This window comes from Myxine glutinosa, chromosome 3, assembly GCF_964187855.1.
Source record: "Myxine glutinosa chromosome 3, kmMyxGlut1.1, whole genome shotgun sequence".
Classification (NCBI taxonomy): domain Eukaryota; kingdom Metazoa; phylum Chordata; class Myxini; order Myxiniformes; family Myxinidae; genus Myxine; species Myxine glutinosa.
The window spans coordinates 140,760,689-140,777,136 of record NC_136263.1 but is presented as its reverse complement, the minus strand read 5'-3'; the positions used below and the strand labels follow the sequence as shown (position 1 = coordinate 140,777,136).

General features: G+C 44.8%; 1 protein-coding gene across 11 annotated transcripts in view; it reads left to right on the top strand.

The window, feature by feature from the left end:
• The window catches only part of LOC137423159 (CD166 antigen), a 292,494-nt gene that overhangs the window by 99,008 nt on the left and 177,038 nt on the right, over positions 1–16,448 (top strand). The window lies entirely within an intron of this gene.

Here is a 16,448-nt window from a genome sequence, read left to right as displayed (position 1 = left end):
GACAAGTGAAATAAGGAATATGAGATTTAATTGCTTTTTGGTTGTCATCCAGACATTTGACAACATTATGATGTGGTTGTTTGAATTTGACGACTAATTTAACCTCCACCATGTGAATGCACCAAATTTGAAAGGGGATCTTTTGTTTGGAGTGCTTTTTCTCCATTCACTGATGTACGTTTTAGTGATATAGTCCTTGAGCCAGACCAAAAGTAATGCTCCGGCGGGGGGAGTAATTCTCATTATGATTTTCCATTAGACCAATGTCTCAAGTGTCAGAAAAGGTGTGATGGACATCTGAGAACGGTAGCTTAGTGCCCGGATGGACGCCATCTTTGAAACCACCCAGCTCGAAAATGCCCATTTGGTGGGGTACATTGTTGCACGTGTATCTGGACTTCTATACTAGCTATCGATGTGCGGTTGACGACTAAATATACGTCCGATGTGTACCGTCTAAATAAAAAATAATATGAAGCATTTTGTTTTAGATTAATTATTATAAAAATCAATTATCGAAAAAAAATCATATATTTTTCAATATTTTATTATTAGACTTGTACTTTTTTTAGTGAAACAACACTGGTATGATTTTCCAAATTATGCATTGTGCTACACCGTTTATCTGTCTATAAAAATAACTCAAAAACTAAAACATATCATCCACCACGAGTTTACAACAAATAAATGTAAAGAGGCATAAAATGACTTAGGCCGCCGCTGGCATTATCTATTCTGACGATAACGCAAGTTAGGAATGTCGTACGGAGAGGATTTTAACACCATACGATATCTAATAAGCAGGCGGAAATTGTTACATAGGAAATCTGCACTTTGGTGGCCATCTTGGATTTCAAAATGGCCGCCAATTATATTAATTATTCATTACTAGAGTTTGGAAAGACGTATGGAGCTGATTTTAACACCATACGATGTATATTCCTAATAAGCAAGCGGAGGTATCATTGAACATGTCATGTTTTAGTCAAATAACACCGGTATGATCTTCCAAATTATACATTTTGCTAAACCGTTTATCTGTCTATAAAGATTTTCAGGCAATTTGGCCTGCATTATAATAGAGAACAACATATGCTATACAATATACAGTGCACACAAAGTTAATCATCAGAGTCGCCATCAGAGTCATTGGCATCCTGAGCCACGATAGCATCATCCTGCACCATGTTGGAGCATCCCTGCAGCTTACACACAACAGTGCACTTCAACCCATTCAGTATGCAGGAGCAATCTGACGGTCGACACGTCCTTCTGCATGTGCATGAGATGAGATTCAAGACGACATCTGGAGCTGGTAGACCCGCCATCCATCGGATTGTGAGCGAACCGCCATCATCGAGTTCCCAACCATGTCCTGCTGATGGTGTTGGGACGTCTGGTAGGTTTTCAAGGCTGCGTCGCCAGATAGCCGCCTGATAGTTGGCCCTAAGCGTATGCTGCATCAAGGAGTCTTCACAAGGCGGCAATTGTCCAGATTCGATCTGGCCCTTCTTTGCACAGAACATGTGATAACGGAGCGAATTAACACCGACGATCTTCGTGTTCTTGGCGTACAGCTGACACGTGAAGGCCTGAATGCTATTGAAGACGTCTGTTGGTACATTCCACGAAGATCCCAGATCTGTGAATGCTTGAAGATACAGCTCATTCGCTTGCACAAGCTTCAAAGCCTTTATCTTTCCTTGGCTAGCCAGAGCACTCACAGTGTCACACCCGCTCCATGCATGAAGCCCTGGCAATGCACTGCAAACTCCAGACCCCAATACCGCAGCCAACTTTCCAACGTCGATCATTCTGACTCGAACCTTTGTTCCTCGTCTGATGAAGAGCTGACTATCGATGGTTCTGCTGAGATGAAGACTGATGATCAGAACGTCGGTGTCATCTGCCACTAAGATGATCGTCTTGTAGTGGGTAGCGGCGTGCTTTGCGTGGAGAAACATACGCGTGTCTGCTTCCTCGTGGCTACATTCGAGTGCTTGCACCAACTTCCACCTATCGCGGGTCAGTACCAGACATTTTTCACCACAGGTGACATACAGTGTTCTGTTGCCTAGCTTTTCGCGATTTGTTTCATGTTTCCACGACTCCGCCAGAAACACAACCAGTTTCTCCTTTGTCTGGCTGCAAGCAAGGAGACGCCGCCAGTTCATGATTTTGTGTGCGGGTCTGATCTCGCTGAAACTGATGCCTTCATTTGAACCGCGGTTCACACGCTCAGCTGCTTTGATGGATTCTTCTGTGTATGTGTCAAAGACAACATCGATGCGCTCACTGCCTTGACCAGCGTGAAGTGCTGCAGCAAGGATGCGGTCAGATAGTTCTTCGAACGTGTCGTTCTCGCCATGCATCTTTTGTATGAGAGCCATCGCATCAATTATTGTTGCACTTCGCTTGTCAACGTTCTCGGCTGGTTCCACAAGACCTTCCATGTGTTTCGCAAGTGCAGCTTTTTTCGTTTTTTTCATTGACCCATCAACGTTTGCCAAAGACCATGGTAACGGCCCTAGTGGGTGACAAAGGACAAGTTGCATGTCGAGGTTCCTTGTCTTGGCGATGAGTATCATGGTGGCAAACAGTTGTCTGTCAGCTCTCAGGACGATCTCCTTGTTTGTGCCCTTCACAACTTTCTGCTTGATCTTACCAAAGGTCTTCAAGTTTAGCTTGTTCAATGTGTCATGAAAGCCTGTTCCCTCTTCAAGACGTTTCTGGAAGCTTTGATACGCCGCTTCCCCCTTTTGCAGGGTGTTGAGTAGGTCATTAGAAACGTCCTCCCTCGTAGCCGCTCCGGTAGATATACTGAGAAGACATGACGGATCATCGGCGAATGGATTGGTCCAGTCATTTTCCAGTAGATCACAGATAGCTGTGACGCCAGACTCATCACGTTTGATGCGAGAAGTAGACAAGTCAGGGTGCTTGGCGTGAGATGTGTCGCTGCCATTCACAAGGATAGTTTCTCGTAGTTGCCTCAGTGCAGTAGCCCGATTTTCTGCAGTTAGATAGTATCGTGACACAGCCCCTTGTCGAAGACTAAAACCTCGTGTTCCTCCAGCTGTTTGCGTATCTTTGTTTACTGTTTCTTCTGTTGTCTGATCAACAGCGATTCTGGCAAATGAATTCCCTGGTCTAAGCTGTACGGAGAAGTAGCCTTGATTGAAATGCCTGTATAACTCGGCGCATGTTTCGTGGAGTTGCGTCATCTGTGCATAGTACACTTGTAGATATCTAGCATAGTTCACCTTGTTCATTGCGAAACACCAAGGGATCACTCTTCTGACACAAGCCAAGTGAAGCATCCAGTCGCCTTCTCTATCTGCACGAATCAACCCCAGCAGGGTCTCTACCATATCAATATACATCATCCAGAAGCGAGCCAGGTCTCCATGTTTGGTTCGCAGAAAATGTAGGTATTTCGCGAACATGTCAAAGCTCTGTACACATGAATCATCATCGAGAGCAGCAGCGAGAGTCTCGTGGCAAACATCCTCCTTGATGCTGCGAATTTTGAGGTCAGTGCTTCGAATCTGGGGTTCCTTGTCAGGATGATTGCTTTCTATCCACACCTGGAAGCCCTTCCAAATGATGCGCATTAGTGCCTCGTACATCAACTTGTGGAGTCGCACAGCACGGTTGTATTGCTTGCCTTCCAGAACCCTGTTGATGGAACCTTCAGCGATTACTCCTGACTCAACAGCTACATCCCGAAGGCCTGCATCTCCAAACATTTTCCCAATGCTCGACATGAAGTTACAGATGGTATGGAAGTTCCCCATCATGAGCACGATTCTTCCATATCGATCGACATCTTTCCATGCTATTTCGGTCGCCTTAGCAAATAGTGCCTGGTCTAGCACCACCGGTATACGCTCAAGCTGAAGTGATGACATGATGTTCAGAGCTTCTCTGAGGATTTCTTGCACTGTTGCCATATCTGTGGCAGGCGCGTTTATAGTCGGCAGGTAGCCAACTACATCTTCCGTCACCTGAACACGATCTCTAGTCATGATGTTGAAACCAGTCCACGAACTGATTGTCTGGTCGCATGGTTCCAGCATGCGAGTCATAATCCATACGTGATTTCGGCGCTGCGCAAGGGATGTTGCGCCTGCAAGAGTGTCAGAAAGATCTGCAGGCTTGATTGCAGGTGGGCCCTCTCGTTTCCCACCGCTGTATATTGGAACTAAATCGCTGGATGACGGGATAGATCGCTTCTTATCTGCTTTGGATACTGCCGATGGAGGTTGGGGCGGCAAACACGACTGCGACTTCGGTTGGACGATGATACCGTTGACGCGATGCGATGTTCCGCCACCACTCAGCGATTCCTCTTGCCTGTCGATGTTATCGAATGCTAATACAGTCGGGACCGAAGGGTGCACATGTGACGGAAGTGGTACTGTATCTTTCTCCACACTTGCTAATTTGTCTATGCATAGCGCTGTCTCGATTTCTTCCAGAACTGTGTACGAACATCCGTGCCCGAGTCGATTCAATATTCTGATGACCTCTGTATTACCGGTGAGCGTTTTCATGACCCACGGAAGTAGGACATGCTTCGATGTTCTGATGGTACCCCGGTGTACAGCATTGATGATATCTTGAGCCATCGACCATACCAGTGTGTCGGCACGCGCAGAGCTACCCCCACTCCCGCAAATCAAAGTATGCAGAAATACACGAAGAGAATCTGGTATCTTCACGTAATCTGAAGTGAGTTCTGCTGGCTGAGGCGGCCAACGTTCATTGTAATGAGCATCTTTGATCTGGTGTCGCAGTGAAGTAGCTGCACGCACAATGTTACTTTCACCGTCCGTTCGTTCAAATGCTTTCACTTCTGCTTTCAGGTTTACGCACTCTGCAGCAATCTCTCGCTTTGTCAGATTATCGGGCATCAAGTATACACGGTGTTTCACATTGAAGAAGATGAGCGATTCTCCAAACTCTCTTTGTAATGTGCGCTGCAGATTCTTCTTGATGGAGTCACAAACATCAACTGAAAATGTATCTGAAGACAGGATATCTGTTGCAACATCAACTATTGGAACAATCCTCGGGTTCAAGAACAAGTCAGTGCGAATGAAATTGAATATACATCGTATCATTTCTTTTTTCTCGATATTATCTTCAATGTCAGTTTCTACTTGAGGTTTTTGGGGCCGTGTGTAGTTTCTATAGCAGGAGAAGTGGTAGTGAGCCTCAGCTGCAACCATATCTCGTGTAGTCAATGCCAAAACTCTCTCATCATTGCGAGCTGTCGCAGCATCTCTTATTGTCTTATCTGCTCGAAGTTCAACAGCCAAGACAACTGTTTCACGGGTACGACTGCCTTTTATGAATTTTGAAGCACGCTGGCAAAAAATGCATTTATCATCGTAGACCGTTGAAGTTGATCCTGTCTCTTCCCGTGATGATCGCCGTCGCACCGCATCGCCAGTATCAACTGAAGAACTTCTAGCTGCATTGGTCAAAGTAGCTAGGTGGTTTTTGTGAGTGAAGTCTGATCTACAAGCCCTATGGTATAATATTGGAATATTAGGAAGTTCAACTGCGCCTTCTTGGACTAGCTTTAGAATTGGATAAAAGTTTCTAACTGCGGCTGCGTCACACAATGTCTTCCAAGAACTGTTGCCCGCTGCCTTGCTTAGTTCAGAGAGTGGCGACTTCTTGCTGCACAGGATGCACGTTTCGGACTCAGGTTCAATCTTCGCCCGTTTCGCCTCGACACCGGCCATCTCAGCTGAAAGAACAAAAAGACTGACGTTAGATTACTCCGATATCCGAAAAGCTCGCCAGCTTACATAGACATACTCATCCAAGTCAGTGAACATGTTAGATGGCGCCACAATACAACTCTATAATAGAGTTGTATGTGGCGCCATCTAACATGTTCACTTTTAGTTCTTAAGCCACCCACCCCCCCCCCCCCCCCCTCAGAAATTAATCAGGTCACCGCAACAAATCTCAGATTGAGATATAGAATATAGAATATAGATATAGAATAGACTGACGTCACTTTCGGCACTGGGTTCTGTGGGTTGATTTATCGGCGGGAAATTCCAACTGACATAGTTTCGGTTTGTGGAAAGTGCATGCCTTTTCATATATTTTTTGTGTAAACTCGTGGTGGATGATATGTTTTAGTTTTTGTTATTTTTATAGACAGATAAACGGTGTAGCACAATGCATAATTTGGAAAATCATACCAGTGTTGTTTCACTAAAAAAAGTACAAGTCTAATAATAAAATATTGAAAAATATATGATTTTTTTTCGATAATTGATTTTTATAATAATTAATCTAAAACAAAATGCTTCATATTATTTTTTATTTAGACGGTACACATCGGACGTATATTTAGTCGTCAACCGCACATCGATAGCTAGTATAGAAGTCCAGATACACGTGCAACAATGTACCCCACCAAATGGGCATTTTCGAGCTGGGTGGTTTCAAAGATGGCGTCCATCCGGGCACTAAGCTACCGTTCTCAGATGTCCATCACACCTTTTCTGACACTTGAGACATTGGTCTAATGGAAAATCATAATGAGAATTACTCCCCCCGCCGGAGCATTCACTTCAAAATATGGCCGGTTGGCTCAAGGACTAATAAGGGTCGTGGAACTGTAACTCACGATCATTTTTATTTGGAGAAGCTCCTTGTAAATGACCTTCAGCTCTCTCTCTCTCTCTCTCTCTCTCTCTCTCTCTCTCTCTTTCTATCCATCTCGGCTTCGATTCAAGCTAAATCTTTACAATGCCTCAGTGGCATTGTAAGGATTGACAAAACGGAGATTTACCACACTCTGTGGCGACATGGTTGGAGCTTCCGCTCTAAGTCCAGGAGGTCGACAGTTCTAAACCCTGACCGAGTCTTATAAAATATTTAAAAGATGGTTTGCGCTGCTTCCTTGCTTGACGCTCAGCTTTTAAAAGGTTAGCGGACAGAAAAACACCGGTCATGATATTATTATGATTTGATGGAACTAATGGCCTCCTCCTGTATTGAAGTTCCTTGTAAGGGAATATCTATTTATTCATGATGCTCTTGCATTACAATATCAACATTTCAGTTAATTTTATTATTTGGTTCTCCAGCGAGTCTAAATAAATCACACATAGGTTAAGTTACTGATTTGTCTTACACTCGGTGGCAACTTTCTATCTCGGTTTTGATTTGCAATAATATTGGTGGAAGGAAAACTTCCTTGTTGGTTTTGACCTTGTTGGTTTTGACCTTGTTGGTTTTGACCTTGTTGGTGTTGACCTTGTTGGTTTTGACCTTGTTGGTTTTGAGCTTTTTGCCCGTCACAGAGTTTGATTCTTGGCAAAATCGGATCTGATTAGTCTTTCTCATACAATGTCATAAACGGAGCATTGTGGACCACTTTGAGCTTGAAAGGGAGATACAAAGCTGGCTCTCTGGTCTGCAGAATCTCACATTCTTTTTTTTCACGAATAATAAAATAATTTCTGCAAAATTATTTAAATTTGATGCTTTAAAGTGTGTATATATATATATATATATATATCGTGCCACTGCTTGTTGAACCTTTTGGGAAAAAATTGGATTGCAGTTTACAAAGAGCTTCCTGGTATATTGTGTTTTAAAGCCATGAAGAAATGCTGAATGTTGTAAACCGGTTCAGCAGGGAACCTAATTGTTTCCTCTTCAAATACTTTGCAAAATTTGCAAAGGTCAAGGGCTGGGTAGTTTAAAGGTCAAGCAGGTTAAAAGGCAAACTTGGTCATTGTGCTCTTTTTAGCTGGAGGTCATGAAGATGACATATGCAGGTCCCTTGTGCACCCACTCCTTTTGTATTTGCCTTGTTCAAGCCCTTAATTATTTCCTTCTTTCCTGCCTATATTTTCACCTTTTGGCTCGTTGGTGCAATTTACAATCTGTGAACCTTTGTAATGTTTCCTGTCTCGCATTATGCATAAATTTAGTTTTGAAAGTATTTTCTGCATTTTTATTTTTTTATTTTTACAAACACCTGTTTATAAATGGTTGTCAGTCATTGTGTGGGGCTGACAGGATGGGCTAGAGGTACGCACATTCACCTTTAAGCTGTCTAGCCTGGGTTTGAATCGCGACCCAGGTATAAACTGTCATCCGGTATTTCAAGGACTGGGTGATTCATCAATGTGTGTTGTCCCTCAGATGGACGTTCAATGGGGCTTCCCGACTACCAGCGTTAGTTGGTGAACGTTAAAGATTTCAGTGTCATTTGTGAAGTGTAGGTGAGCTATCGCCGGCACCATGGCCTAATTCACAATTCCTGCTTTAACCAGCAGGGGGCACTGCATCAGTAGCATAGCCGCACACTCAGCCAATGATGCTACCCCGCAGCATTGTGCTGCGTATGAATGAAGAAGCTATTGTGTACATTATTACAAGCAAGCGGGTTAAGATATTGGGTAAGTGATTTGATACGTTGATTTTTAGGTAGTATTTGGACATCCGGGAGGCGATCCTGGGGGAGGAGGCTGTTTCACAGCCCCACTTGGTTGTCTGCGACATAAGGGTGAAAGGTGCGAGGAGAGTTCAGCGGGTGAAGTACCAACCGAGAATGAAGGTGTGGAGGTTGAAAGAGGTGACAGTGAGGGAGGCATTAAAAGAGAGGCTGATTATGGTAGAGGATGATGTGGTTGAGCTTGAAAGTGGTTGGATGTCAATGAAAGATAGTCTGTTGGGAGCCGTTGGTGAGGTATGTGGATGGACAAAAGGACCACCGAGGCACTCGGAAATATGGTGGTGGGATGATAAAGTTGGAAAGAAGCTTGACGAGAAGAGGAAGAAGTTCGAGGAGTGGCAGAAGGCAAAAGGTATGGGGGCAGAAAAGGCTGAGCATGAAAGTTATAAGGCAGCCAGGAAGGCTGCAAAGAAAGAGGTAGCAAAGGCACAGGAGGCATGTAGGAAAATGTTTAGAGAACGTTTGGATTTGGAAGAGGGTCAGAGACCGGTACTCAGGATTGCAAAGCAGATAGCAAAAGAGAGGTGTGATTGATGGGGGTGAGTTGCTTGAAGGATGAAGTGGGACAAATCGTTGTGGACCCAGATGGAATTAAAGGAAAATGGAAGAGATATATGGAAATGCTGTTGAATACAGAGAAAGAATGGGATGGCAACATAGAGAGTAACCCAGTTTTAGGACCGGCAGAGAAGATAACTGAGAAGGAAGTTGAGGAAGCGATAAAAGCAATGAAGAGTAGAAAAGTGGGTCGCCGACAGGAGCTGTGGGAGATATTTTGAAGGCAGCAGGAAGTTGGGGTGTGAAGAGAATGACAGAGATCTGTAATCTGGTGGTGAAAGAAGGCCGCATTCCAGTGGATTGGGAATTGAGTACCATCGTCCCTCTATACAAGGGGAAAGGTGACCCTCTGGACTGTGGCTCATATCCAGCGATAAAATTATTGGAGCATGAAAGGAAGGTATTGGAAAGGGTGTTGGAGAGAAGGATAAGGAAGAAAGTGAAGATTGACAAAATGCAGTTTGGATTTATGCCAGGAAGAGGAACGACAGACGTGCTTTTTATTGTGAGGCAGTTGCAGGAGAAGTACATGGAGAAGAGGAAGAAGTTGTTTCTTGGGTTTGTTGATCTGGAGAAAGCATTCAATAGGGTTCCACGTGAAGTAGTGACATGGGCATTGAGGATGTTAGGAGTGGAGGAATGGTTGATCAGAGTAGTGATGGCAATGTACAAAAGAGCACGCACAGCTGTAAGGACAAAGGACAGGAACAGTGGTGAGTTTGAGGTGAAGGTGGGAGTGCATCAGGGGTCGGTACTAAGGCCACTACTATTTGTAGCTGTGATGGAGGTGCTGGCTCGGAACGTAAAGGAGGGTTTACCTTGGGAGTTGTTGTATGCAGATGATCTGGTGTTGATTGCAGAAAGTATGGATGGACTGAAGGAGAAGATGAACAAGTGGAAGGAATGTATGGAGACAAAAGGTCTGAAGGTGAATGTCAGAAAAACGAAGGTGATGGCAAGTGGTAAAGCATGTGTTGAGGTGGAAAGAACTGGGAAGTGGCCGTGTGCTGTGTGCAGGAAGGGTGTCGGAGTGAATTCTATTCAATGTACAATGTGCGCTGAGGAGCTCTCCACGGCATCGAAGTTTGAGTGTTTTCCCATTCTTGTCTTTGTCAAATTTCCACTGGTTATTTTGCTGTGTACGTCTTATTGTGTGTTTCTAGTTGGTGTTGGTTTGTGGTTCGTGCAAACTTGTGTGTAGTTAATCGTTTTCTGGGTCGTACCTCGTGCGCGGCCTGGTGACTTGGGGCTTCCCTCCCCCGTCGGTGTTTTGTCGGTTTGGGTTATTTCCTTTGCTGTATTGCTTGTTTCTTTTATTTTATTTTCTCCCCCTCACCTCACCTCCCTAGACAAATAATTCTATATTGATTCTTTCTCTCCTCCCGGACACGTGCTTGTTCGCTCTCCTCCTCATCTCGGCTTGTGCCCCGCCCCCTGTATCTCGTTTTCTTCCGCCTCTGCTCCTTCTTTCTCAAATCGACGTTCTCGCTTGGAGACTTTTCCCGGATTGTTTTTTTCATTGTTCTGTTTGGATATTGTTGGAATATGTTTAAACCGCAGTCGTGATGCTGACGCCTCCCCCCCCCCCCCCCCCCAGAATTTACATGTTTTAAACGTTTCCCAGTGTGTACCCTGGTCAGAATAGGTACACCGTATCCCTGCATGTCGTAAGAGACGACTAAGAGGGTTGGCGTCAGGAAGGGCATCCGGCCATAAAAACATTGCCTCAAAAAGAGAACCATGACAATCACAAGTACATATGGGCAGGGTGCAGCCCGAAGTGGAGATCGGTTTCTGAGGTTTGGGACATGGAATGTGGGGACAATGACAGGGAGATCAGGAGAAGTGGTGGAAGTATTGTTCAGAAGAAGAGTGGACATATGTTGTGTGCAAGAGAAGAGATGGAAGGGAAGTGGTGTGAGAATGGTGAAGGGTAGGCAGGGACAGAAATACAAGTTTGTGTGGCAAGGGTGCCCGGAGGGCGTGAATGGTGTTGGTGTCCTGTTTTCTGAGGAGTTTGTAGACAATGTGGTGAGTGTGACTAGAGTGAGTGATAGGTTGATGATGGTGAAAATGATGATTGGAAAGCTCTTGGTGAACGTCATCTCGGGATATGCTCCGCAGGTTGGTCGAAGCGATGAAGAGAAGGACAAGTTTTGGTGTGCGATAGAGAAGCTGATGGAAAACGTGAAAGATGAGGAAGTTGTTGTGGTGGGAGGAGACCTGAATGGACATGTGGGAAGGAGTATGGATGGTTTTGAGGGAGTTCATGGGGGTTACGGATATGGTGTGAGAACTGGAGAAGGTGAAAGGATTTTGGAGTTTGCTGATGGAGCTGATTTGTTGATTTGTAATACTCAGTTCCAGAAAGAGGACAATAAGCTTGTTACATACACGTCAGGTGGGTCGACGACAACCGTTGACTACCTGATGGTGCGTCGGCGAGATAGGGGGCACCTCCGGGACACAAAGGTGATCCCGGGGGAGGAGGCTGTTTCACAGCACCACTTGGTTGTCTGCGACATAAGGGTGAAAGGTGCGAGGAGAGCTCGGTGGGTGAAGTACCAACCGAGAATGAAGGTGTGGAGGTTGAAAGAGGTGACAGTAAGGGAGGCATTAAAAGAGAGGCTGAGTAGGGTAGACGATGATGTGGTTGAGCTTGAAAGTGGTTGGATGTCAATGAAAGCTAGTCTGTTGGGAGCCGTTGGTGAGGTATGTGGATGGACAAAAGGACCACCGAGGCACTCGGAAACATGGTGGTGGGATGTTGAGGTTGGAAAGAGGATTGACGAGAAGAGGCAGAAGTTCAAAGAGTGGCAGAAGGCGAAGGGTACGGGAGCAGAAACAGCAGAGCATGAAAGTTATAAGGCAGCCAGGAAGGCTGCAAAGAAAGAGGTAGCAAAGGCGCAGGAGGCATGTAGGAAAATGTTCGGAGAATGCTTGGATTCGGAAGAGGGTCAGAAAGCAGTATTCAGGATTGCAAAGCAGATAGCGAAAGAGAGGTGTGATGTGATGGGGGTGAGTTGCTTGAAGGATGAAGTGGGACAAATCGTTGTCGACCCAGATGGGATTAAAGGAAGATGGAAAAGATATATGGAAATGCTGTTGAATACAGAGAATGAATGGGATGGCAACATAGAGAGTAACCCAGTTTTAGGACCGGCAGAGAAGATAACTGAGAAGGAAGTTGAGGAAGCGATAAAAGCAATGAAGAGTGGAAAAGCGGGAGGGCCGACGGGAGTTGTGGGAGATATGTTGAAGGCAGCAGGAAGTTGGGGTGTGAAGAGAATGACAGAGATCTGTAATTTGGGGGTGAAAGAAGGCCGCATTCCAGTGGATTGGGAACTGAGTAGCCTCGTCCCTCTATACAAGGGGAAAGGTGACCCTCTGGAGTGTGGCTCGTACCGAGCGATAAAGTTATTGGAGCATGGAATGAAGGTATTGGAAAGGGTGTTGGAGAGGAGGATAAGGAAGAAAGTGAAGATCGACGAAATGCAGTTTGGATTTATGCCAGGAAGAGGAACGACAGATGCGCTTTTCATTGTGAGGCAGTTGCAGGAGAAGTACATGGATAAGAGGAAGAAGTTGTTTTTTGGGTTTGTTGATCTGGAGAAAGCATTCGATAGGGTTCCACGCAAAGTATTGACATGGGCATTGAGGAAGTTAGGAGTGGAGGAATGGTTGATCAGAGTAGTGATGGCAATGTACAAAAGAGCACGCACAGCTGTAAGGACGAAGGACGGGAACAGTGGTGAGTTTGAGGTGAAGGTGGGAGTGCATCAGGGGTCGGTACTAAGTCCACTACTATTTGTAGCTGTGATGGAGGTGCTGGCTCAGAACGTAAAGGAGGGTTTACCGTGGGAGTTGTTGTATGCAGATGATCTGGTGTTGATTGCTTAAAGTATGGATGGACTGAAGGAAAAGATGAACAAGTGGAAGGAATGTATGGAGACAAAAGGTCTGAAGGTGAATATCGGAAAGACAAAGGTGATGGCAAGTGGTAAAGCATGTGGTGAGGTGGAAAGAACTGGGAAGTGGCCGTGTGCTGTGTGTAGGAAGGGTGTCGGAGTGAACTCCATTCAATGTACAATGTGTGCTGAGTGGGTTCATCAAAAATGTAGTGGTCTGAGAGGGTCATTAACCAGTGTGGTAGCTACATTAAAATGTAAGGTGTGCACAGAGGGAGCTGCAGATGGAGGAAATGTTGAGTTGGATCTTGGAGACGGCGTGAAGCTGGAAGGTGTGAAAACATTTTGCTACCTCGGAGACATGCTGAATGGAGAAGGTGGATCAGACTCGGCAACGGTTGCTCGAGTGAGATGTGCATGGAAGAAGTTTCGGGAACTGAGTGGCATGCTGATGAGGAGGAGAGTGTCGCTGAAGCTGAAGGGAAAGGTGTATGCTGCATGTGTGAGAAGTGTTATGATTTATGGGAGCGAGACATGGGTAATGAACGTAGAGCAGCAACGAAGGCTGGAAAGGGTGGAAATGCGAATGGTTCGATGGATGTGCTGAGTATCGTTGAGAGAGAGGAAGACAAATGATGAATTGCGAAAGATGATGGGAATATTGCCTGTGATTGATGCTGTGAAGAGGAACAGGTTGAGATGGTTTGGTCATGTATTGAGGAAGGATGAAAGTGACTGGTTGAGAAGAGTGATGGAAGTTAATGTAGAAGGAAGTAGAGGACGGGGAAGACCGAGAAAGACTTGGCTAAAGATGGTGGAAGAAGAAATGCGGGCAAGGGGGTTAACAAGGAGAGATGCAGAAAATAGGGCAAAATGGAGAAGATTGTCATGGGGACCGCAAGGCTAACCCCCGTTCTAGCAGGGAACATGGCCTTAAAATGCATGTTGTTGTGTTTGTTGTACAATGTGCGCTGAGTGGGTTCATCAAAAATGTAGTGGTTTGAGAGTCATTAACCAGTGTGGCAGCTACATTCAAGTGTAAGGTGTGCACAGAGGGAGCTGCAGATGGAGGAAATGTTGAGTTGGATCTTGGAGATGGCGTGAAGCTGGAAGGTGTGAAAACATTTTGTTACCCAGGAGACATGCTGAATGGAGAAGGTGGATCAGACTCGGCAACGGTTGCTGGAGTGAGATGTGCATGGAAGAAGTTTCGGGAACTGAGTGGCGTGCTGATGAGGAGGGGAGTGTCGTTTAAGCTGAAGGGAAAGGTGTATGCTGCATGTGTGAGAAGTGTTGTGATTTATGGGAGCGAGACATGGGTAATGAACGTAGAGCAGCAACGAAGGCTGGAAAGGGTGGAAATGCGAATGGTTCGGTGGATGTGCAGAGTATTGTTGAGAGAGAGGAAGACAAATGATGAATTGCGAACGATGATGGGAATAGAGCCTGTGATGGATGCTGTGAAGAGAAATAGGTTGAGATGGTTTGGTCATGTGTTGAGGAAGGATGAAAGTGACTGGTTGAGAAGAGTGATGGAATGAATGTAGAAGGAAGTAGAGGATGGGGAAGACCGAGAAAGACTTGGCTAAAGATGGTCAAAGAAGAAATGCGGGCAAGCGGGTTAACAAGGAGAGATGCAGAAAATAGGGCAAAATGGAGAAGATTGTCATGGGGACCGCAAGGCTAACCTCCGCTCTTGCAGGGAAAATGGCCTTTAAATGCCTGTTGTTGTTGTTGTCGTTGTTGTTGTATTTGGACATACACAAGGTGATCCATAAATTTGATCACCATGTGAGATTTTGGCATACCTTTTTGTCTTGTCTGCATTGTCTTTTGTCTGAACCTAAGCTTGCAGCAGATAATGGACAAGTGAAGTTAAATCACCGGGAATTGGTTTAAGATAGAGCGGTGTGAAACCACACCATTTCCACTAGTTAGCAATTTCTGATAGGCTGATTTTATGATAAAATCTTTTTTGATGAACTTTAAAGGAGTTTGAGTGGCAATGGAGAAGACAGAGCCAAAGGAAGTTGCAGCACAGATGCAACATAGCTATTTGGGGCTCAAGGCAAAACTGGAGTGTTCTTGAACAACTTAATTTATTTAGCAGCCACAGTTTAACTCGGGTTTATTCACTCAAGGCCATAGCTGTGTCCAGATGATACAGGTGTGATTCAGATGATAGTGGTGGTATTTCCACCTTGTTGGAGCTCAAGAAGGCACTGCGGGGATGGAACCCTGCATGCTGAGGCCAGGAACCGGGTTGACCATTTTTTGATCAGAGAATATAGAACACAAATTACTTCCTTTCCATTACCGTTTTTGTGGAGAGGTGCACAATGAACAATACAATTTATTTATTTGATTGTAATCTGGTCTAAATAGTTTGGGTGAAGTAGGAGAAATAAGAAATATTTAAATGCAGATCATAATGTTAAGTTGCATCGGTGCAGATTTGTTGTGTTTCACTTTGACTTCCCTGTGCAGAGTTTGAAAGAAATGGTAACACTGTGCTTAAACATGTGGGATTATTCTTTCAGACATTGAAAATTATTGTTACACTTACTAAATTAGAACGGCACTCGGTGGAGAGCATCCCTCCGCCAGGCTGAACAGTTTATGTCTTGTATCCCTCTGATAGGCCAGATCTGGATTCGGACCTGAACCAAAATCGAATCGGCTTGTTTTTATCACCTAACCAACTCATCCAACAAGTTTTGTCATAATCGGTCCACAACTTCTTGAAATATCATGTTATACATTTATAGCCCTATCAATCAATGATGAAGAACCACTATAAAAATTCTAGTACCCGGATCCAGATCTTCACCAAAATCTAATAATTTCGTCCTTGCCACATGCCCATCCTCTCCTCCTCAATTTCGTCTGAATCCATCCACAACTTTTTGAGATATCCTGTTCACAGACAGACAGACAAACAGACAGGAGTGAAAACATAACCCCTCCATAATAAACATAACCTCCTTCATCAGTTGGAGACATTATGCCAGTCATTGCAGTTGATTGTAAGCACTGAGTGTACAGGGGGAGAGGAGGGAGAGGGGGTCCACTTTTGCTAAATCATTGGATATTTTCAGGTGTTGATGGATGACAGTGAAAATGCTGCCTTGCTAATTTCCGAGTTCTGTGCATATTTTTCCCATCCTGATGTAGCTATCGTCCTGTATTTATACCTTCACATCGGCAACAGATTGTGGACGAGTCACATCTGTCGGACATCTTGAATTGGGGTCATCAAGGGACTCGTGTCTATGCTTCAAGACAGCTGCCAATTTGGCTACTGTTATATATGAGGACGCGATATCTTCACCAAACATGGCCACCTTTTGTTCACGGATTACTTTGGAACTGGCATCTTTTTGCATTAAAAAATTGTGACACTTCTACAAAGTTGCGTGATATAGACTACTTCTGCATTATACTCTGAAAAAAAAACAACAAGAAAAGTTCAGATCAAGGAA